This window comes from Copadichromis virginalis, linkage group LG23 (assembly GCF_057382275.1).
Source record: "Copadichromis virginalis isolate Kocher_CV1m ecotype Utaka linkage group LG23, C_Virginalis_male_GT1.1, whole genome shotgun sequence".
NCBI lineage: Eukaryota > Metazoa > Chordata > Actinopteri > Cichliformes > Cichlidae > Copadichromis > Copadichromis virginalis.
Window position 1 is genome coordinate 41,613,529 of NC_140639.1, and position 22,850 is coordinate 41,636,378.

A 22,850-nucleotide genomic window follows, 5' to 3' on the forward strand; every position below is an offset into this window, starting at 1 on the left:
CCTTAGTCCTCCTCATTGCTAGGCTACCTGCAGCTGCGATGATTAATGGATCCTGACAACAGGGTGGTTGAAAGAGTAGAGTTTAATTCACTGAAGTCTGAAGTTCTCTGACAGTTTAATCCACCTGTTCACCACCCGCAGCAATAATGTAAATATAATCTGTACCAGCACCGTGAGACTGAAATCCAAGCAGGTTTAGAATCAGGATTCTACAAAACAACTTTTATTCAAACATATGAGCCAACATCTGACATGTATTGTATTGTTCTGCATATGGTTAATGAGGATTCACATGTACAAGGATCAGGTTTCAGAGCTCTTGCCTGTCAAGTCCCTGTGAATGGAGCGATATCATGTGTTTCCCAACGGAATTGTTGATCTATTGCTTCATTTTGCTTGCGGTGCTTGTGCTGAAACGTTTATCAAAACTTTCCATGTGCCAGCGCAAGTGAAAGTGACTGTATTGCATTTATTCAAATTTGAATCAAACATGCATAAAAACAAATCCAGTAAACCAATGTTAAAGACATTTCAGCTGTACATATTTAGTTGGATTTTAGTTTTGTAAGTGCAGTAGGTATGACTGATTTAGATTTTAATTTAAAAAATAAAAGTTCAAAACGTTTTTTTAGCTCCTAGTTTTAGTTTTAGTTAACTAAAGTGCATCCACCTGTTAACGGTCTATATACATCTATTTTATAAAATATATATAATAACACTGACTGAACTTTCTGGCCCTTTGTTTCAGCATGGTGGAGGTTTTAGTGGAAGTATTGTGCTTTCAAACAGGCCAACAAAGATCCTTTTAGCTGTGTTGGAAGCACACAGCCTTGGTGATCAGGGGAGCGAGGCTGATAGCACACGCTCTGCTGGCTGCTACAAGGATTGCATCTTTAGAAACATCATCAGTGTCCCGATGAAAAAAAAAATGAAAAGAAAGAAATTCGATTGGCTCTCTGCTTTTCTCATGTTGTTCAGTAGTTCTAACAGCTGGGAGCTCATCCCTATGGTAAGTCATAAGCAGATACTGAACTTCATCATGCATAGAGACCTAATACATCTTTATGGCCATTAACTGACACAGTTAACGCCACAGTTTTGCTTACTCACTACCTTGTGTAACTGCATAGCTTCCTCACTTTCTGCTCTCTGCTGGTGGGCCTTAATTTCTGATAGAGAACATATGCATGATAGAACTAATAATAGAAACACAAAGGCAGTGTGGGATAGGGAGGGAAGAGGGGGTGGCTCAGCTCCCCTGGCAAGCTTGATTTAGAAGGCCTGCATTTCCAATGGTCTGTTTAACTAATGCGCAGTAATTAGTTCTCCTGAAATGAGCAGGCGAGTTACGCCACTGTATAGTAGGATCAAGGTATGTTTTGTAAAAAGACCCATCTGCACCAAACAGATGTATGTTTCTGTATACCTTACTGTCGCTTTAAAAAAAAAAAAAAAAAAAAAAAGGACACTTTCTATTCAGGAGTGACTCACCAGCAGGACTGGCAAAGTGTAGATACATTTGTTCACTATGCTCAATCTAGTTTCAGTGCTACCTGGAAAGTCAGGCAACTGAAAGCAAAGCCAATACTCTAAATAAAGTAGAAAACAGTTTTAATAGAGATTGTTGTGTTATATCATTATGAGATAGCTCTTTGAGAATATTCAGTGAGTGTTTCATATCTTTCTATCTCCAGTGTAACCATCCTTAGTCCTTTCAGCCTTTCAGTTGTTTCTAATGTCGATTTTAAAGCATGCCCTCCATAAAAAAAAGGGCCACAGGGTAATGGTAATGACGGTCTTATGATTCGCTCCATAAATAGGTGTAGATCAGCCACTTGGAAAAAAACAAAAACTTCATTCTCAAAGGAGTCACATATTATAGGTAGACAGGCCTGGCTACTGAGAATAAACAAAAGAAAGGGCACCACCTAGAACATTCTGTCATGTCAGTTAATCACAGCTTGGTTTCTGTGGTCTACAAAAATGCAGGCAAGTTTATAGACAACCTGAAAATCTGAAAATAGAAACTTAAATTATATTAAATCTCTAAAAATACTAACTCGCAACAAAAAACGATTTTTATATTTTCATATGCATTCTAGTTAGATATCTGCAATATACCAATACTGGTCTATTTTGAAACTTTCAATTTGAATTTATAGAAACTTCCTTCCAAAAAAAACTACAAATACATAAAGTGATTGTCAAACACAATCGAGCTGTAAGTACATTTTTCATATGACATGATGGATTGTCATGTACTGTGATCACGCTGGATATCCTAACTGTGCAATTATGACTGGTATCATTCAAAAACTAGAGTCTTCGATTATTTTTAAAGCAAGGATTAAACAATATGTTTTCCTCACTGTTAAAATTGATCGTTAGGATAGAAAAGCTCCATTAAGAAAGTTATTTTACCATTTTACACATAGAAGCAGTTTCAGAACATAAAAACATACCCATTTACGCATTTATGTTTGAGATCCAACTCAGAGCTGTTTTACAACATATTCATGCAAATATTTAAAAATGCACAAAAGCCAGGAATTAAAGGGGGTCACCACACGCATTGCAGTAATGTTACAATTAGTTAACAGTCGTCCTCAAATTGGGCATGTGGCTATTTCTGGGAAATGTGAAATGATTTTCGAAAATCCGGTCCTGGCTGATTAATTGTTCTTACAGTCAAACACAGAGCAGCTTCCTGCTCTCTTATTTTGCTCCATTATTTCAAGAGTTTCATCAAATCTGTCATACAGTCGGCCTTGGTAGTTGCCTTTTCTTTAATGCATGCATTGCAGTTTTATGATATTGGCATCAAATCTAATAATTTTTGTACAAATTTCTCCACCTGCTATCTGATGTAAGCCTTTCAAAAAAAAACAATCGATGCATGTGCGCCTGGAATTGCCCACCCCTGGGGTAGTGGTTTATCAGTATGTGTTTTCAGATGTCTCTTGGTTCTTAACCTTTATATAACTTTTTTAGCTACCTCCCAGTTTTTGACCACCACCATAAATATGAATGTATTCATAATGACTTGCCCGGTTAAAATATTGTGCAAATGTTTATTGCACAACAGTGCAGACTGGCCCAAGTTCAACTTCAGTGGATATCCTATCAGGACAAAACAAACATTTTTTGGATGTAGAATCAAAGCAGTTGTTTCTTCACATTTGGTAATTAGACTTTAGTTACTCGGAGAAGATATGAAACTATTTTTTTAAAACACAGCTTACAAATAAGTACTTGTAACATAGATTTTCTCTGTATAACTCTGCTACACGTTAGACAGCCAGTCACTGAGATCATTAGATCTTCGCACTAGTATGCTGTCTGCTGATTGGCTCTTTAACACTGATGAGATTTACTTCAAATATACTAAAATTTAGTATCAAATAACAAGACATTATCCAACACTTGGTAGGATGTAATCAGTCTGATTTATCAGTTTGATATTCAGCCTTATGTACTACACTCTAGCTTACTGTTCGTCAGCAAAACCATGACGAGTTTACTAACTGAACAAAGTATTATAAAGTCATAAGCTGTTTTTTATGACCACATCTGTTAGTGGCTCTGTTCATTAGTAACAGCTGAATGGTATGTGATCAAGTGACAATTCATCAAGACGCCTACTAAAAGCAAAGAAAGAGGGAAGAAAAATCTACAAGCCATATGTAAACGTTGCCTGTATGTGTTTTATATTTACCTGACAGGATCTAGACTATGATTGTCATAAGCGACTGCACATTTTCACATATGGGTGCAAACTTTGAGCCCATGTGTGTTCATGGGAGAAATGGAAAGATGGCGGCGCAGCTTTTTTAGCTACGTTGAAGGTAATAGGATTAGCACAAAGTCACAGATTTATCTTTTACTGTTTGGGAAACATGGAGATGGATCATACACACACACACCCCCACCACCAATTCTGATTCTCCCTCTGCTCTGCCCTTTCCCTGTTTATTCACCAGGCGCCTCCATAATTCATTACTGTGTCATACTAGAATCAGTATAACTTGCTTTATGATGCAGAGCCAGTAGAGCTAAAACTCCACCCTATCTGACACTTTGGCTGATGCAAATTTGCCTGAAGGAAATCCAGTCTATGGTCAAGGGAAATAAGAAGACTCATTGGAGCTGCCAGTATCAGATGCAGCAGCAGACTTAAGCAGTACACACAGACAGAGGCAGAGCTTACGGACCGATAGTCAAAAACATTTTCAGACTGGCACCATTGAGCAAGAGTGGATGGTTAGATGAGAAGATTGATAGATGTTATGTCTGTTTGACTGCATCAGTAACACCAAGGTGTAATGTCTTTTTAAAAGGAAGATAAAGCTGGTATATTTTTACATAATTCTTGTCTGGACACATAAGACAGCAAATTCAATGCAGATTAAGTTCAAGGTGTCTTGCTTTCAGCCTGTGCATTTTTTTTTGTCAGTTAATTGAGTGTGTGACAACTTAACTGCAGAGACTCGAGCTGACCTGCGCCGTCCAGCTAAACAAGACCTTTCAAGACCAATTAAGTGGGAGAGCCACAGCGGGAAGTTAAAGAAGCTGGACAGCATTCTAAGCTCCTGCTAAAACCTGTTATCAGAACAAAAGCTTCAAAGTCAAATATAAGACTCAATGCCACCCATAATTCCCTGTTTGTTTTTGAGATGGATTACTCCGAGCCAAATGAAGTTCCCGGAATCACAACAGACACTGCAGATTAAATGCATATACAGGCAGCACAGCACACGCTGCACGTCTGCCACAAGAAATGTGTACACATCACACGTGACGCTGCTGCAACAGAAGGGAGTGTTGCGTTTCAAACAAAGGTGGGGGGGGTGTTATTGTCCTAAATAATCTGCTCGCTGAGCATTTCATCAGAATGCTAGCAGCAGCCCATCAAATTCTATGTGCTACTTTTCCAGCAGAAGGTTTTACAATATTCATAAAGTGCTTGGCAAAATATAAAGATGGATAGGTAAAGGCTCAACAGCTGGCGATAATGTTTGGTGTCAAGACAATGAACAATGCTGAACTTGTAAAGGTTTTTGAGGTGTGTTGAAAATGTGCAGTACTCAATAGCCAGACTACGAGAGATCTATGGGGACCAAGCTCCGTTCTCATAAATATATAAACATATTTTAGAGCGTAAAATATGCTCTAATATAATTTAATCCCTGCTAGACATTAATGTTTTCCCCAAAATGTGGCCAAAGTATGCACTTTTTTATTGCCCATATCTGGCGCTGACTGACTGCACTGGTCCACCTTAAACAATTCTTATATTAAATGTGTTACAACATTTGGGCCACATCTGGTCCACACTACACTAATTATAACCCACATTAATACCATGTCTGGCCCAAACATCTGAGCTGTCAGTGCCAAAAAGATCCCAGATAAGACCCAGATGTGTTTACTATGTGTAGCAAGAAGCACTTAAAAAAAAAAAAGAAAGAAAATCCCTCTCTTCCTTCCCTCAGCCCCAACTGGTCACTGGTCTTATGACCCAGTGTTTTGACTTTTAGTTCATTTTGATGTTTATAGTATGTTTAAGCTCATTAGGTTTCCTATGTTCATTTGCTTATTAGTTCCCCCTTGTGTTTTCAACCCCTGTGACGTCCCCCCTGCCCTTTCATGTCTGAGAGTCTCATGTTGTCAAGTTCATGTTGTCATGTCTGCGTCTCATTATGGTTCCTGTTTTATTTTGAAGGGGTCCTGTGTTCCTATGTTCAATGTTTTTAGTTTTACTCTCCTCTTGTGATGTCCTTATGTTCATGTGTGTCAGCTGTTTCCCCATGTGTTTCCGTTTCCCTCATTATCCTCCTGTGTGCATTTAGTCCATGTGTCTTCAGTCATTCCTTGTCGCCTGCTCATGCACGTCACAACTTCAGGTATCCATGTCAGTTCACCATGTTTAAGGTTTTTTCATGTTTAGTTTTAGTTCACCCAGTTTAGGTTATTGTTTAGTTTCACCTATGCTCTTTGTTTGTACCTTGTTTCCTAGCCTCAATAAACGGCTTGTTTTTTGTAAATCCATGTCACGTTCAGTTTTTGGTCTGCGTTTGAGTCCTCTCTTGCAAACACATACAGTCTGCCTCAGCCAGACTGTGACAATAACTTACAATATAAAGCGCCTTAAAGGTGACTATTGCTTTGATTTGGAGCTATATAAATAAAACTGAACTGAAGTGAATTTTACAGGTGTTTGTGCTCAGTCACTCCTTTGTTATGTTGTGGTTACTCAGGAATGTGCTACCATAAACATGCACTTTAACTGCTCCTGATTGCTTTCTCTTACAATTACAAAGTATTTTAAGAACTTTTTTATCGTGTTATGACAAGTCCTGCCTGCTAATTTACACCTTCCTGCTGTGACACACGACCACGAAAAGCCAGCAACCTTTCTCCACTGAAGGAAAAGAGAGCCTTGTTTACTCCCAGGCTTTTCTCCCCATTTCCCTTGAAGGTCTCCCACCAACAGTTGCGTGCGTCTACTACTTAAAAGTCAGGCGGCTTTTAGCCTGGGGGGCTGAAACAGAATGAGGTGGAGTTTGGGCCGGAGAATGCGAGACAGTTGACTTGTTGCGTCAGGCTAGAGGTTGTTTCATTTCAGCCCGACATGGGATAGCACATTAGAGCCCCACCCCCAAACACCCTAGCAGTCCATGGCTTCAGAGTGCGTATGTGTTTCTGCGCTGCCTTGTTTCTGCGCTCGCTCTGACCGTCTATCAACTTTCCCCGAGCGCCCCTGCAGTGTTCCCAGGCACCAATTACTCCAGGACTTGTCCCTTTCCTCCTCTGGATTGGAAGTGATGCGGCTTGCCCCTACAGGGTCGACACCACCACTACACCCACATATCAGTGAGAGATTCTGCCAGCGCCCGCGGCCCTCCTTCACCACAATCCTGGAGAAATGATAATTATGACATCCACCCACTCAACAGGCATGAGATAGTTCAACTCCCTTGCCCCTTGTTCCAGCATTTTTTTTTTCTTCCTTTTTTTTTTTTGACTGATTCAATATTACGTGGGCTCACGCTGCCTACTTCATCTCCGCTCTCTGATACATAACTGCAGGATTTCTCAATCTGACAAACAGCACACTAATATAGTTTCACCATGGCCAGAAGCTCTACCCTCGACCCAGAGCTGGCTCTGAAATCCGCAGACCACTCACACCTGTGGCCAATTTCCTTTTGGCTACTCAACTCATTACAGACAACACCTACCCTATTCAAACATATTTGTGTTTCCCCTTCACTGCAAACAGTTTGTTCAGTTGTAGGGGACTAACCACGACTGCACCACCTGATATCCACAATTAACATCAGCTCTTGTTTCCCCTCTCTCTATAATTCCCTGTGCCTGGGTGACTTTTTTTTATTTTATTTAGGTATTATAGCAATGGAGCTACAAAGCTGGAGGGGGGAAAACAAAAGAAAACTCTTAACACTAGAGAGCCAGACAGGAAAGTTGTGATTAAAAAAATAAATAATCAAATGTTATGCCATCCAGGGCCTATAACTGGGGCATTACCTTATTAACCATTATTCATCCAAGCAAAAAATTGGGGTCCAGACTCAATTAAGCAAACTTAAAGATAATCAGACAGGGCTTTCCCCATTAACTTGCACTTCCTCTAATTGAAGGGGGAAAGCTGATTAGAAGTAAGGCACAAATGCAGTGCAGATCTATTGAACTGCCTGTGATTAGAGTGTGAACATGCACGCTATAACAGCGCCGTGTGAAACGTAACGAGATTAATTGGCTGGCTCTGCTTCCTGATTGGCTCGGTTCTGTCAGAATTTATGACGCAGCGCCCATTAAAAGACACCTGTGACCACTAACACTAATAAATATTCATACGCCACAGATATAATTAGTGATGGCCGAACGCCAGGAGGGAAGAGCGAAGTGTGAGGCAGCTTCAATCTGTTACCGCGCAGAGCTCTTTTAAAAATGAGCCACTCACTCCAAAGTTTTGTCTTTTTTTTTTAAATATATTTTTCCTTGTATGTAATACAAAGCAGAGCACAGGCACACCAGTCCGAATTTCCATAGGGGAGAACAGCGCCGTAGGATACAGTAACTGTGTGTGGCAGACAGCCAGGTGTGCTCGAGGTAATGGAGCCCCCTCAGGAAAACTCACAGCTCCTTCTCTGTTCCTGTCAAGTCCAGGCACTATTTTTTATTTATTTTTTTCCTTAAAGCTGTTTTCTGCCTGTGCTTTCTGACAATCTACACCCTCTGTTTTATAGCAGGTTTTTAAGGGGGGATAAAACTGGATGGTTACGGCACTGCAACATTCTTTAGCTAGTTAGAACGTGCCCGTAATGGACGCGGATTCCTTATCATTTAAGCTAACCCCAATAAAAAAAAATAAATAAAAAAAAAAGGGGGGGGGGGGGCAGTTATTTAATTGCAATGAAACAGAAATAAACTTTCCATAAATCACATCTGATCCATAACTGACAGAACATTGACAGAAAAATATTTACATTCACCGTAAAGTGACACTTACCGGATAAAACTGTTGAAGAAAGACGATGTTTAAGTCCAAATTTCACTGTACTTGGTCCATCAGTTAATGCGGGTAACCCACCACCTTTAAAAAGAGGAGAGGGGGGACGCGCAGGCTAACAGTTTCACTACAGTCCACGAAGCTCCTTATAAAACAGGCTGACACACTACAAAACTTCACAGGTTCCGTCAGTCCTCTCCCTTTTCCTTTGCGGTTCCTCACACACACACACTCTCACACGCTTAATTATTCCGATACACCAGGACGCTTTGCGGTGAGGTTTCACTCCGGTCCCGGGATGATGAGCAGCCCGCAGCCTTCCTCCTTCCAGTCTCTCCACAGTCAATTAGGATTAAGTTGCAGGTTCGAGGCGACAGTGTTAAAACATTGTTGCCATTAAAGCGGGGCTATTCTTTAATCTCTCTTTTTTCTAATTATGCTTCTACGGTCAACTTAAAATAAAATAAAAATACAATGCCAGCGCGTGCCGTACCCTGCTCTCGCGCTGCGCCGCGCGCTCTGTGTAGTTAACCAATCTGCGATATATTGGAGTTGCTCGGTAATTTGCATGTTGTAGAGGTGGACTACAAGGAGGCAAGGCGGCGTCAAGGCGACCGCAGCACGCGGCTCTCCCGGAGACATTCAGACTTTCAGAATAAAAGCCTGGAGTAGATCAAATGCATTTATTTATTTTTATTTAAGCCTCTTTAATGTTTTGATCAATTTTACGACTTTTATCTATCACAAAACATAATTTAAATTTAATCACTCTAAAAAATGACCATACAAATATTTTTCATTTCTTTCCAACAACTGCCAGCCAACCAGAAAAAAACAAACAAACAAACAAACAAAAAAAACGTTTATTCACGAAGGGATATCATGCAACTTCCGGTACTTTAGTGTCTCTATATCGGGCAGTTTTATGCAACTGGGAAAGCACTGAAACGGCTATACAGAGCTCCTCCTCTTGGAGATTCTCACAATAGACCGAGAAAAAAAAAACTCTTACACTGATAGGCTTTAAATAGCCTGGCTGCAGCACCAAGACCAAAGAATGCCTATATCAGCCATATAAGGCAACTAAAATAGTAGCATAAAAATATGCAAAGGTCTTGTAATCACATAAGTCAAGTATAGCATTTTTGACATAATAGTGTTGATTCTTATTTGTGAGAGAAGAAAATAATTTCCTGTGTGTGTGTGTGTGTGTGTGTGTGTGTGTGTGTGTGTGAGAGAGAGAGAGAGAGAGAGAGAGAGAGAGAGAGGGGATCTGCACAGTGGCAAACTAACACACCTTTCATCACACAGCAAACTGCAAGCTGGTCTTTATGTGTGTGTGTGTGTTGTGTGTGTGTGTGTGTGTGTGTGTGCCCTTGAACACGACACTGAAGTGCTACCACTTCCAGATGAGTTGTGGCTGGGCTTGACCTTTAACCTCCCTGTGGTGCAAGAACTAATAGGGTGTAAGATCATTATTATTCCAGATCATGCTCCTGTGTGATGAAAAAAGAATCAGACAGATCAAAACCGCTGAAAATAACCTTGGAATGCCAACTGATCATCTGCATCAAACCCAGGGTTGTAATTCTCTGCAGCTTACTCGCTGATCACTTTCAGATGGGCTGCCCCCCGCCCCAATGCAATCGGTTGTGTCTATCTGCTGCATAAAGCCAAGTGGGTTTGTCACGGAATTAGAGAAAATTTTACTCCCATCTGGAACATCACAGACTGGAGCAGTCATCTATTGCTTGACCTCATCGGTGACCCATCCCAGACAGATCATCTCAAAGGACCTGGTCAGAGAATCAAAGATGCAGGAGTGACAAATTACAACCTTTAAAAAAATTACCCAAGAACTTGTAATGTAGAGTTTAATCATGAGATGTAAAACAGGAAGAAAAAAAAGTGTGATTCATTTACACAACTTAATGATACCTTGCAAGCACATTCACACATTTAGACAAAAACAAAATTAACATTAAACAGTGCGCTAATGGCAGTGACAACAAGAGAGTACGGTGTATCTTAAAATGCAAAGTCACTCTCCAAATAATTCCCCAGCCTAATATTTCATTCTGGTAGAGTAAATATTCTGTGTCCTGTTCACAGAGCCCTGCTACAAAAAAACAAAGCAAAAATCATTTACGCTCACTTAAAATCAAATTCTTAAATTTAGACCATTACAAAGCTTGTTTAGAACCTGATACAAAACCTTTTCTTGACATTTTGGACAGTGCCCCCACCACCCCACCACCCACTTCATAATAAATATATAGTAGTAAATGTATAGTAAACATTTCAAGTTAATGACCTTAAATTTAATGACAACATACATTCCCCCCAAATATTCAGAATTTATCACAAGTGAGACAAAAACAGCACTGAGAGGACGCTATATGGTTAATAAACTGGCTGTAAGAACCAATAATACATATTACAGCATTACAGTCAAGAGATTAATATTGTGGAAATTATAACACAGAACCAATGAAAATCTGTTTCTCGCTGAAAAAATATAAAAACAAACCAAAAAATATGTGAATATGAGCGTGTAAATAAGTCACCTGGCTTTTTTTGTTTTGTTGAGTTTTCATTCTGGTCCTCTGGATAGCACTGGTTTCTATTTTTATTGTCATATGTACATATCTATAGCCATGTGAATGTAGATAAATAGATCTATCTATGCATGTATCTATCTACAGTGGACAGCCACTCAAGTGCATTAATACAGCTCACTAAACCGATCTGTTTGTGCCGATTGGAGTTCATTGGAGTTCATTGGAACTACTGCATGTACAGCAATTCCAGTGTAAATGTCTATTCAAAGTATTTTTCATTAGAACTGCTTTACGTACAGCACATTTCAAAAGGTCTGTGCTCCAGTTTTAATGAGTGAAATTCTATCAAATGTCAAGACTAATGTTAATATTGTGCATGGTCCTATTTCAAGCACATAAGTACTTTAAAAAATAAATAAGCACATTATTTAGAGCTGATTAGCAGACATATGTGTCTATGGACTGGACTCCTATATTAGCATTAGCTGATAACTTAGCACTCCAACCAGCGGTTGGCACTGGAGTCCAGAAGACTAAATTTGAGGCTTCAAAATGTCCAGCACCAAGAGGTGATGTCATGATGGCTGCATCCATCTTTTACTAACTGATTATGTTTTCATCTCCATTTTTTTTATTGCTGAAATCTGTTGGTGCACCTTTGTATGATTTTCAGTTGTACAGCATCTTATTCTGCCCTCAGTCTGATATAAACAGGGCTGTCAATGTTAATGCAGATTAATCTGTCATCGCGATTAACACTATTAAAATTTTTAATGCAACTAACCCATCTGGAGCGCAGAATGACTCTAAATCCCTGAAATGTCTCTGTCAATGCATTTCGGGCAGTTTGTCCAAAGTTTGTCCACTCTGTGCTCCAGATGGATTAAATGTGTTAAAAAAATTTTAATTGCGTTAATCATGATGATGCGTTAATGTTGACAGCCCTAATATAAACCATTTATGTTTTCTTTTATAGCCCAACTCTCTTTAAAAATAGAAAATAAAATCCCTTGAACAGAAAGTTGGGTTGGTGGGGCTTCAGCACTTACAGCCAGAGCTGCATCACTGTGTTGACCATATTACCATATTAGGAACATCCCCTGTCAGTGATGTCATACAGAACCAAAAATGAAAAAAAAACCCACAACAAATTAGAGCAGTCTAAAACCTGAGTTTATGGCTCACAGAGATTTCTTCTATGTCTATTTCTAATTAAAACACTGACTGCATTTAATATGAGGATCCATCATTGTAATAGCATAAGTGACAGGAAAAATATGTAAATCATAATACTGTACCTTTAATTTAAGCCACAAAGCCACTATGTGTCTGTACCAAGAACCTCCTTTTTTACTCTTCCTAAGTAGTTCCACTGCTGTATTATATGGGCAATAATATCCAACAAAAACCGCGATAAGATGCGTATCTTTATTTGTATTAGTGGACTGAGACTGGAACACCAGACTAGGTGCTGACAGAGCTGTCATTTAAACAAGGGCACTGTGTGTTGAATTATTTACTTCTGTTTCACTGATCTGTTGTTTGATCACAGAATGAGGTACTTTTTGTTCATAATCAAATTAAATACGAGCCCCATCAAGCAGATGGGGCATCAGTCGGTGGCACGCTTTATGTAAAACCCCATTGAGTAAAATTAATGCTCTTTACGAAACTTCCACCTAACTTCCACTGAAATGTGAGAAGGCTGAGGGAGAGAACATGTGCATGAATACATTTACTCAACGGTACTATTCACTAAGCCAAGTTTACAATGCAAACAACACCTCGTGCTTGTGTTACAAATTTCACATTTGAACTCAGTGGTGTAATTCTTATTTCATTAGTTTGTGTGTGTTGCTGTTGGGGTTTGTTTGAGGTTATAAACAATAAGTGCTCAAAATAAGTGAAACACTTTAACTGTGGTGCTAGTGATAGTTAGTTTGGATGCAAGTTGGCCAGTTTGGCTGTGATGTCTGTCTTCTCTTGAATATAATTAAAGTAAATGGCACTTCAGTATGGTGCTGAAAATACTTCAGTTCCTTTCTGCTGCTGAAATCTGCCAAGCAGCTCATAGACTGTATAAAAAAGATGGATGCAGCCACCATGATGTCATCAATTGACTCATTGTTGCCATCTTAGAATTTTCAAAACAAGATGTCGTGAGTGTGATGTAGATATGGCTGAGGGACACTGCATCTTCTTAAGGTACTGACTTGTCAGTCACAAGGTAGCATACTCTGCTTTGTCCTTCTGTACCATAACTTAATGCCAAAACGAATGTCATGCTTTATTCAGTAAGACTTGGAACAAAACCTAGATCTAGTGATCAAGCTCATAAGCCCATTAGGAAAGTTTTTACTGAGGTTACACAGTAAAAGAAGCAGAGGGCTGTCTTCACATAGACGTCTATACAATCAGACTTCCTTGGTGTGTAGCAGTGTACAGAAGGCAATTAGTCGGTAGTACAGTAGTGTTTTCTGTCTGTAAACACTGTTGCACCAGCTGAATTAATTCCATTTCAGGGTTCTTCTCTCCCTCTCCAAACACTGGTTTTCTTTAAAGTTTGTTTTTACCACGGTGTGGCGGGGCGTGGCCTGCGGTGCAGTGCAGAGGGGGCGGACGCACCTGCACGACATCGCAGGCCACGCCCCGCCACACATGGGTTGCCCAAGATTTCCCCGCTGTAGAAGGAGCTCCAGACTCTGGTGTATCAGCTTGTGTACTGGAAACAATCCTTTAAAAACTTACAAACAGAAAACTGGGATGGCACTGGCAAAGGAAGCGTCTGCTGGCAAAACATCTGTCCTATCTTCATCATAGTTGTCATCCACAGCGTGCTCCTGTGTCCTCACCTCCCCCGAGCTCTCCATCAGCAATAAGTGCAAAGCTACGTCTCCGTTACGTCTCTGCTACCACATTGACGGGGGACACATCCAACATAGTATCAATGCAATTACATACCTCCCACTAGTCTGATGGAGCAGCAGAGAATGTGAGCCGAAAGACAGCCCGGAGATATTTGAGGGCATGGTGGCATTAGCCAAAGGCAAAGCAAGACTTCATCTGACTCGCCTCACATCGGACGTGGGTTGAAAATGTGGCTGAAAACTAAATAAACATGTGGCGGGTTTTTTTTGGTTGTTTTTTTTTTTAAGGGGATTCAGTTATTTAGTGAATATTTGGCTGTGTTCACTTCTTAGCTACAACTGTCCTTCTGCATAATTTAAGAGCTCTTAATTCACAGCTTTCTCGAGCTATTTTCTGAAACTTGAGTGTCTTCTGAAAAACCTTCCTTTGCTGAGCAGCACTTTTTGTAATTTACATAATTTTTTCATAATAGCTCTGTAACAAAATGCAAAATTATCATCAATGTATTCGGCAGCTGTTTGTTTTCTCTACCCCCCACCCACCTCTTTTCTATCAAGGTCATATTTTCTGCTGCAATGTAGAAAACTCATATTATACGGTTGATGAATTCGTGGCTTTGTTTGGACCTAAAGGCATATCTATTTTGTAGCAGGATATACCTTTTAGTACTTCTGATGTCACTGTTAGTCATCCTCAGAGAAGGCCCACAGTACCCAAGAAGCCAAGAGTAAAAAAAAAAAAACCCGCCGCGTGACGAGATTCCAAAGACAGAGTGGCTTTTGCTTATCTGCAACGAGAATCTCTCCACAAATAATGAAGATCCTCTTGCATCTGTGTGTGTTTTTGCTTTGGCCCAAGGAGCTGGCCCACCCACAGTCCTCTGCTGCACAAATTGTGTGCTGCAGTCTGAGATGTCTCACATGCTCTGCATCAGGAAAAGGAGGAGGGAAAAAAAAGTCTTGCCAGGCCCAGACTGGGTAAATTTAGTCTTGCTCCTTGCCATTTCTCCTGTCAAAAAGGAGACCTATCAGAAACAGGCCTTCCAACCCAAAACTTCAGAATCCCATCGACTCTTTTTCGTAGTTCACCTCAAGCTTTCAATCGTGAAAAACTGGTCATGTAAGCGAAAGTCTGCAGGCGAGAGCTGTGTGGGATTAGGGTCAGTAAACATCGCATGCTGTTGGAGCTCAAAACATCCATTTTAAAAGTTTCAGAAAATACAAATGGGACTTTTTTATGTTCGAGAGTCTTGTGCACTCTCCTTTGATTAAAACAGATACTTTTTCCCAAGAAAATTTGTACAGAAATAATCATATTCCAGCCTCTCTGACAGTATTACCTATTGTGCATTATCTTGATCCACACTTCCACTTCTTAAATATCCTGGTGATATTTACACTCAGTAAAATAATCTTCAGGTTTGGCCTACTCCCTGTAGTCAAACAGAAGTTTGTAGTTTTTCTTCTATGCTTGAAGTATAAGTTCTGTGTGATTAAACAATGTGATGACTGACTTGCACATGGTTACGAAAGGTTTGTAGTTCACAGAAGATCCACTGGAAATAGCTTTGCTAGCTGCATGTAATGCAAAGCAGAAGATAAGTTAGTCTTTATCTAGCTTGCATAGTGTTGTCATTACTGCCAATCTTCACTGGCAACAGGAAGTCAATATTGAAAACACTTGCAGCGAGTTAGCTAAGCCTGCTCTGTTCCTTCAACAGGTCTTGCGACTGCTCTCCTCGTGGAGAGAACAGAGGCTAAATATAATTTATTGTGGATGCAGAAGCAATCCTATTTTCATTACACAGCCTGAACTGTTACCTAGGCCCTAAGGTGACAGTTGCATATTTAATCAGTGAGGCAACTGAGTGCCCCAGAGTACCCCTCTGACTAACCACAAGAGTACTTGCAGAGCCGCTAGTCCGACGGAAGTGTCCTTGTTATCAGCCTGATTGCTACTTTGTCAGAACTACTCGACCGGAATCTTCCCAAAGCCAAGAGTCCTTTTGATAATCTCAAACGCTATTATGGTCTTGTCCTGATGTTAAAGATCCTGTACTGTGATTCCCGGGGGGGGGGGGGAAGTGCAATAGAAATGAGGTGCCTCAGTCCAGACAAGAAGTCATTCTTTATACTTTGGATATTGCTGGTTGTCTCTTATCACTCAGCTGTTGTTCGCTTGAAGCATTAGAGCGTGGAGTGCCCAATGAACCCACAAACACATTGAGAGTTTTGCTCTTATCCCCTTAAAAAGTATCCTTTCATGTTCATGGTCCTCTAACTAAAGCAAGACATGTACTTTTTCATTAGTGGTTAGACTTGTTGGATGATGGAAACTTATTGTAGAGACAGAAAGGAAGATAAATCAAGAATCAATGTGACTTCGTTTGGACATAAACAACTGGAGTGATATTTACATGAATTACATAATAAACAGGTCATCAATCAAAATGAAAACAGAATGGAGTTGAGGCCAAGTTGTGAAACTTGGTTTATATTTACACAGGCTGGCGTTTAAGCTGTCTGATGACAGGCCCTTTCATCACCTGAGTGCCCGTTCAGCTACTTTTGCCTTATGTTAGCATAATGACTTAGCAGTGTCACGAAAACTAATACTGCCGAGTTCCAAACCCTGCCTTTTTGAAAAAACAAGTACGATGTTGTGCCGTGTAGAGGAGAGCATGCTAATGTGTCTCAGGTCCAGGCTTGTAGGATGTTTGATTGCTATACTCTGGCAGTCCAACCTGTCTTTGTGGTGTTATGCAATGGCGGACTAGAATGTTGTGAATGAAAGCTAAAAATAAAAAAGTCAGTTTTGCCCTGCAGCATCTCAATAGTTCAAGGGTTTGTGTTGGCTAACATTTAATTGAGTTGCATAGAGTCATTAAAGGTATGTTAACACTGATGGTGAATCAGCTTTATTGACACGATAAGGCAAAAAAAGAAATAAACTTTTGTTTCAGACAAGATTAGTCCATATCATACAAAAGAAGAAAAACATCAAAAAGCAAAACTATCACAGAATATACAGATACTTGTTCCGATGTTTATGAAAGCTTGACGCATACTTTGTGTATACCATAACACCGTAACTGTCAAAACTCTTGCAATTGAAATATTCGACTCATTCGAATGGCACATAAATTTGCATTCGCATAAAAAGTTTGAAAATTACTCGTCACAAACATTTGACTTGCAGGTGTCCATCTTGGAATTCTAAATGCATCATGAAAAGCCACCTGCAGTTTTTTTTTTAATTATGGCTTTACTGTAATTGCACCACAAATGATGCGTGTAAAAAGAGGTACAATAGGCTTGAAAAATGTGCACATGTAAAATTTATGTGCCAAGATATTAGCTTGCATGTACAGCTTATAGCACTTTTGTTTCACATCATCATCATCGTCACAAAGATCACTAATTAAGATATGACCCAAGTAGTTTACTATGCTCACCACATCCGATACTTGCTACGTTCCACAGCATGTATTTTTGAAAAAAGCATGCCTCACCCTTCAGCATGCGATTGTTAAACCGTTGCTGACGAGTTTGTTTTCTACCTCTTCAAGTGTTTAGCATGACTTACAGTCTATAATGAGACACTTTGCTGCATACTGTAATGGTTTGCTTGAGTCACGTCCAAAAGAAAAGAATTTCAAAGACATAATAGAGCAGCGCTGCAAGCCATTGAACCTCAACTGCTTTGAGCACAACAGGAATTAACCACTTGGTTAATTTTCAAGCCTCTTTGTTGTTCGTACTTTTATCATAGCTCCCGCTGTATCTTCTTATGCTAAATGTCGCAGATGGTTTGGAAGCCTAGCATGGTGGATTTACAAGTCATGGCTCAAGTGTAAACCTTTCATTTCAGCATATACTTTCAGACAGTTTTAATCATTAATTCTGACAAGACTTTGATATGTTCAGAGTATGTGTGGTGCTCTGTTTTCAGTTTTTAGTTTTACACCATTTGTGACAAGAGAGCAAAGGTGAATGCATGGCAGCCAGATGCAAAGGCATACCAGGACAGGAAACATGGCAGGTGTTGGATTTGGTCCCATTCCCCTTTGGGCGACACACTTCAAATGTATGACAGAGTGTAAGAAAACAGGTTCCAATGGCTACCTTGGTGAATATAAAGATCTGACAGGAAAGGACAGAAACCCACGTTGCATCATTTCCTCTACGAACGTCATGTGAAGCTTTTTTTTTTTTTTTTGCCACAACATCCTTCTTATTTGCCTTAAAAAATCAACACTATAGTTCAAAACCTAGAGTTTCTATATTGATCACTATATATGGTATAAAACATGGATGTAGCTAAATCAAATTACATCACCCACTGGTTTGTCACTGAGGTTTTGCACGATATAGCTTAATTACCCATTCAATATTTTTTTTTAATATAATTAGTCAAAACCTCTGAACACCTGGGGTCTGCTTTTCACTCATAAATGTGTTGGGATATTTTTGGATGTATGCTGCTTATCTTTTAAGCCCTGCCCTCAAGTCTTCAAAAGGCTTATTACACAAATTTACAGCGTGACCCTGGATCAACTTCAGTAGATATCTTTACATTGCAGAGATATTTTAACATAGAGTCATATACTTTCTGTTAGCGTTGCTTAGTTTTGGAACAACCAGTTTGAGTAGGGTGCTGACAAGGTCACGATACTAGCATTGTGATACAAGTACCCAACATTGGTACCCAATGCCATTTTTGATACCACAGGGGAAATGAAAAAAATAAGAATGTATTATTTTACAAGCAACATGGCACTTTTCAGACATAAGTAATAGTGTTATACAGTTAAATTAATACTGTCTATTAACATTACAGAAGAGCAGGACTGATACTATTTGCTGCCTAGCTCCTTCAATAACATTATTATTTCATTAATTAGCCAAAGCCACTAGCTGCTACTTAGTAATGGTAAAATGGTAAATGGCCTGTATTTGTATAGCGCTTTTCTAGTCCCTAAGGACCCCAAAGCGCTTTACACAACCTGTCATCCACCCATTCACACACACATTCACACACTGGTGATGGCAAGCTACAATGTAGCCACAGCCACCCTGGGGCGCACTGACAGAGGCGAGGCTGCCGGACACTGGCGCCACTGGGCCCTCTGACCACCACCAGTAGGCAACGGGTGAAGTGTCTTGCCCAAGGACACAACGACCAAGACTGTCCAAGCCGGGGCTCGAACCGGCAACCTTCCGATTACAAGGCGAACTCCCAACTCTTGAGCCACGATCGCCCCATTGTAATAACTTACTAGATGGCTAATGTGGTGGTTAGGTATTTGCTAAAAGTTACACAGCTAATGTTAACATATATGGCAGCTAGGCTAACAGTCATAATTACTGTTTAGTTCTTTGCTGCTGTTAAAAATCAGACAAAGAAAGACAGCAGTGTTTATATCTATACTGTTGCAAAGATGTATCTCAATTTTGAGAACACAACTCTGTATATACGCAGTCTAAGGTGCAATTTATCTGACAAATAACAGGGCTTGCTATTAGGTTAACTATATTAACAGCTGTTCTAAGAGGTCTCTGCTCCAGTTTTGTGTTTGCACTTTGCTGCAGTCTAAAATTTATAGCAAGCGTATATCACAAAGGAAGCTAGCATTTCTGTGACATTTGGTTAGCTAGCTAACAGGTGATTGTAAGCTATTTAGGACTAATTACAAGGATCTCCGTGATACATATCAATTGTGCAGTTTGATCCCTTCCAAGCTGTTTTATTTTTTAACAAGGAAAATGGTATTTACATGGGAATGCAACAGTGGGGCCTAATGGGGTCCTTGCTATCCTGCTATGATAGCAAATCATAATCTATTTGAAGGAGGAGTGAGTGGAGCTTCTGAAAACAGCAGCAGGGTACAAATAAGATGTGTTTTTGACATCCCTTTAACCTTCACGCACTAACAATTTGATTAATTTAAATGAAGCCGACATACTCCGACATTCCACCATTAGATCTATTTAACCATTTTAAATTACATCAACTACACCCTCATCATAAAATACACTGTGCATGGAAACCTTCTGTCCTTGAGTGGAAGACAAGAAAACTCGTCTCCCACATGCATTACTCATGCTGCCTGAATCCCATTGATCTATTATTGAGCCAAAAAAAGAAAAAAAAGAAAAATCTTATTAGCAATCCAATCTCATTTGTCATCCAGTGCCCTTCCCCTTAGCATCATGCCTCTCTTACCTGTCCTGCCTGAGTCATGAGTGCAATATGAAAGATCCTGATAACATTGGTCTCATAATTTTCCATCCTTTGAACACCTGTTTTGCTCTCCAGAGATGTTCATTTGACACTACTTTAGTCATCCTCATGTGCACCCCCCTCCCTCCTCCTCGCCAGCTCCTCCCCCAAACAAACTGCAACAAAAGATGACTACCTGGGCAATATCCTGCCTATTGTTCACCTGGGACAGCTTTTAATTAAAACCTAACACTGCTTTTGTGTTTTCAACAAAGGGACTGGCACTCTTGTGATCGGGTCGGGGTGCACCTCCGCTTTTTGTGTCCAGAACTCTTCATCTCGCGTTTATTGACTGGTGATCTGTGAGACACTTTCAGGTAACACAGCAAACCGTGAACCCGTCGTGACCCGTGAGTGCGGCTGACGTAAGTTCTGGTGAAAGAGGACAGCTTGTTTTGCTGATGAAGTAGCTCTGGGAGAGATTGGAAGAGCCTCGGGGCGCTAGCCTTCTGCCACATGGTCCCTCGGTCTATTGCTCTCTGATTTTCTGTTTTATTTCGCTCGCGGTGCCTGTCGCTCTGCATGTCTGCCCCTCTACACTCGCTCTCTCGGTCTCTTTCTGCGTGTGTGTGTGTCTGCTCTTGTCCTGAATTCCTGCCCATGTTCTGCTGAAGCAACACAGAGACAGTTTGGGTCAACGTGTAATTGGTGGCCATTTTAGTTCAGGGGTCTCAGCAGCAGACGGTGAAAGTGAGCGGCAGTGTTTTTATTAATTGCTGAAACATGGATGCACAAAGTATAACATGGTTAGAATTGGAAATATATCGGGATACCCATGGCTGGATTCAAACCTCAGACGGTATAAAATGAGGGGAATGCGATTTTTTGACAAAATGAGCTGGTATGTGTTTTTGTCTTGAGATTCTGGAACATTTCAGAGGGAAGAAATTTCATTTTCAGTGTTTCCCAAAAGCCCAAATTAAACTTCAGTAGACCCAATGGTCTGGGAGGGATCTGAGATGAGAGTTACCAATTATTGGGTTTTGTGGCCCTCTGCTGGTCATTTCACATAACAGCACTTGAGTCAAAGAGGTCCTGTCACGTTATGAAATCATGTCGTTTCTAAAGCACAGAATTCTTACTGCTAAGTTACATGGATTGCATTAAGCAGTCCCCTCAGAAAAAGAGAAATATTTATTGAGAAATGGAGTTTGATAAAGAGAGCATGCATACCTTAATATAAAAGATGACATACTAAAAAGAACACATAAAAGGAGCGCAGTGGGTCCTGGCAGAAGCAATATATTTTGGTAGCGATGCTATGTGTGTGCATGCATTTCAGTTTTTCATTTGGATACTGTGCATTATGCACACCCTGCAGTGCTTTGCACCGCTGCTTTGTGGATTAAAAGCAGCAGCTCATTTTTCACCCCAAAACATTTTTATGACTGTCCTTGTGTCTCTCTCGCAGAACCTGGAAAAACTATAATCATGACAAAATGTAAATAATTAAATTCCACAAGCACCCCTGACCTTTGCTGATGTCTGTAATGGCCTCTTGAATACAAGCTCAGTCATTTTACTGCAGGACTTTTCTTTTTTTTTGCATGCACAGTCACTCTACTGGCACTGCTGCTACTTCTTGGCTTCAGGGTTCAGACAATAGCAGTAACACCAAAAGAAAGGTTTAAACAAAACTGCAAACAGCATTCGTGGTGCATTCAGTGACTGTCTATGCTAACGAAACTGACATTTATCCAGCCTTTAGGGTCCTCAACCACCAACAGTGTTTTATTCAGCATGTTACTACTGACTTTACTGTGATAACTAGAAGTGCACAAACTATACAATGTAAATAAAAACAGAATATATTGATTTTCAAATCTCATAAAGCAATACTTTATTCACAATAGAGCATAGAAAAATAGGTCGTTTTAAATTTTCTGGAAGCACCGTATCTTAAAAAAATTATAATAAGGCCATGTTTACTACTGTGCAGCATCATCTTTTCCTATAACATGTGGGAACTTTTGATTACTTGACTATAAAAACCATGCTGTTGGAATAAAACTTAGCAGTTTCATCATTATTTGTCTGGAATAAATCTGAATGGGAGCTAAAACCTATGTTATTCTAAAACCTATCAGCACTAATAGAGCCTTTCCAGATGTGCCAGCTGCCAGTTCCATAGACAGTGGAACATGAATTGAGGACTGATAATAAGGTACATAGTCGAGAGGGCTGAGTGGGAGAGAGAAAATCTGAACTACATTAGATGTAAGAATTTTTCTGGAATTGTGGTATTGTCTACATAAAGCATACTATTGATTATTTTGATTGCATATGGTTAAAATTAGTGTCAAAGTGGAGTAAGTTGCAGTAACAGCAGAAGGAAATATTTTATTCAAGCCAACATGAAAAAAATCACGGGAAAGTGTTTAAACAGACATTATCAACACATTTACATTTACACATCAACAAACATGTACGTCGTATGTTTGTTCACTACCAACCACCCCCCACCTGCTAGCAATACAAGTGTGACATGGACACGGTGGACCGCCATGTCTATAACATACTGGGTTTCTTCAGCGGTCTGCACAGCAGACAAGCTCAAATCTCCTGGTTGAAAGTCAATCCTCTTTTCATCTCATCTCCCTCACACC

General features: G+C 40.0%; 1 protein-coding gene across 1 annotated transcript in view; it reads right to left on the minus strand.

Moving 5' to 3' along the window:
* Positions 1-9,134, minus strand: part of slitrk6 (SLIT and NTRK-like family, member 6) — a 21,461-nt gene extending 12,327 nt beyond the window's left edge. Inside the window, exon 1 of the mRNA XM_085449012.1 lies at positions 8,534-9,134. The gene's annotated coding sequence lies outside the window, so the exon portion shown is untranslated. The remainder of the gene's footprint in view (positions 1-8,533) is intronic.
* Between the last annotated feature and the right edge of the window lie 13,716 nt (positions 9,135-22,850).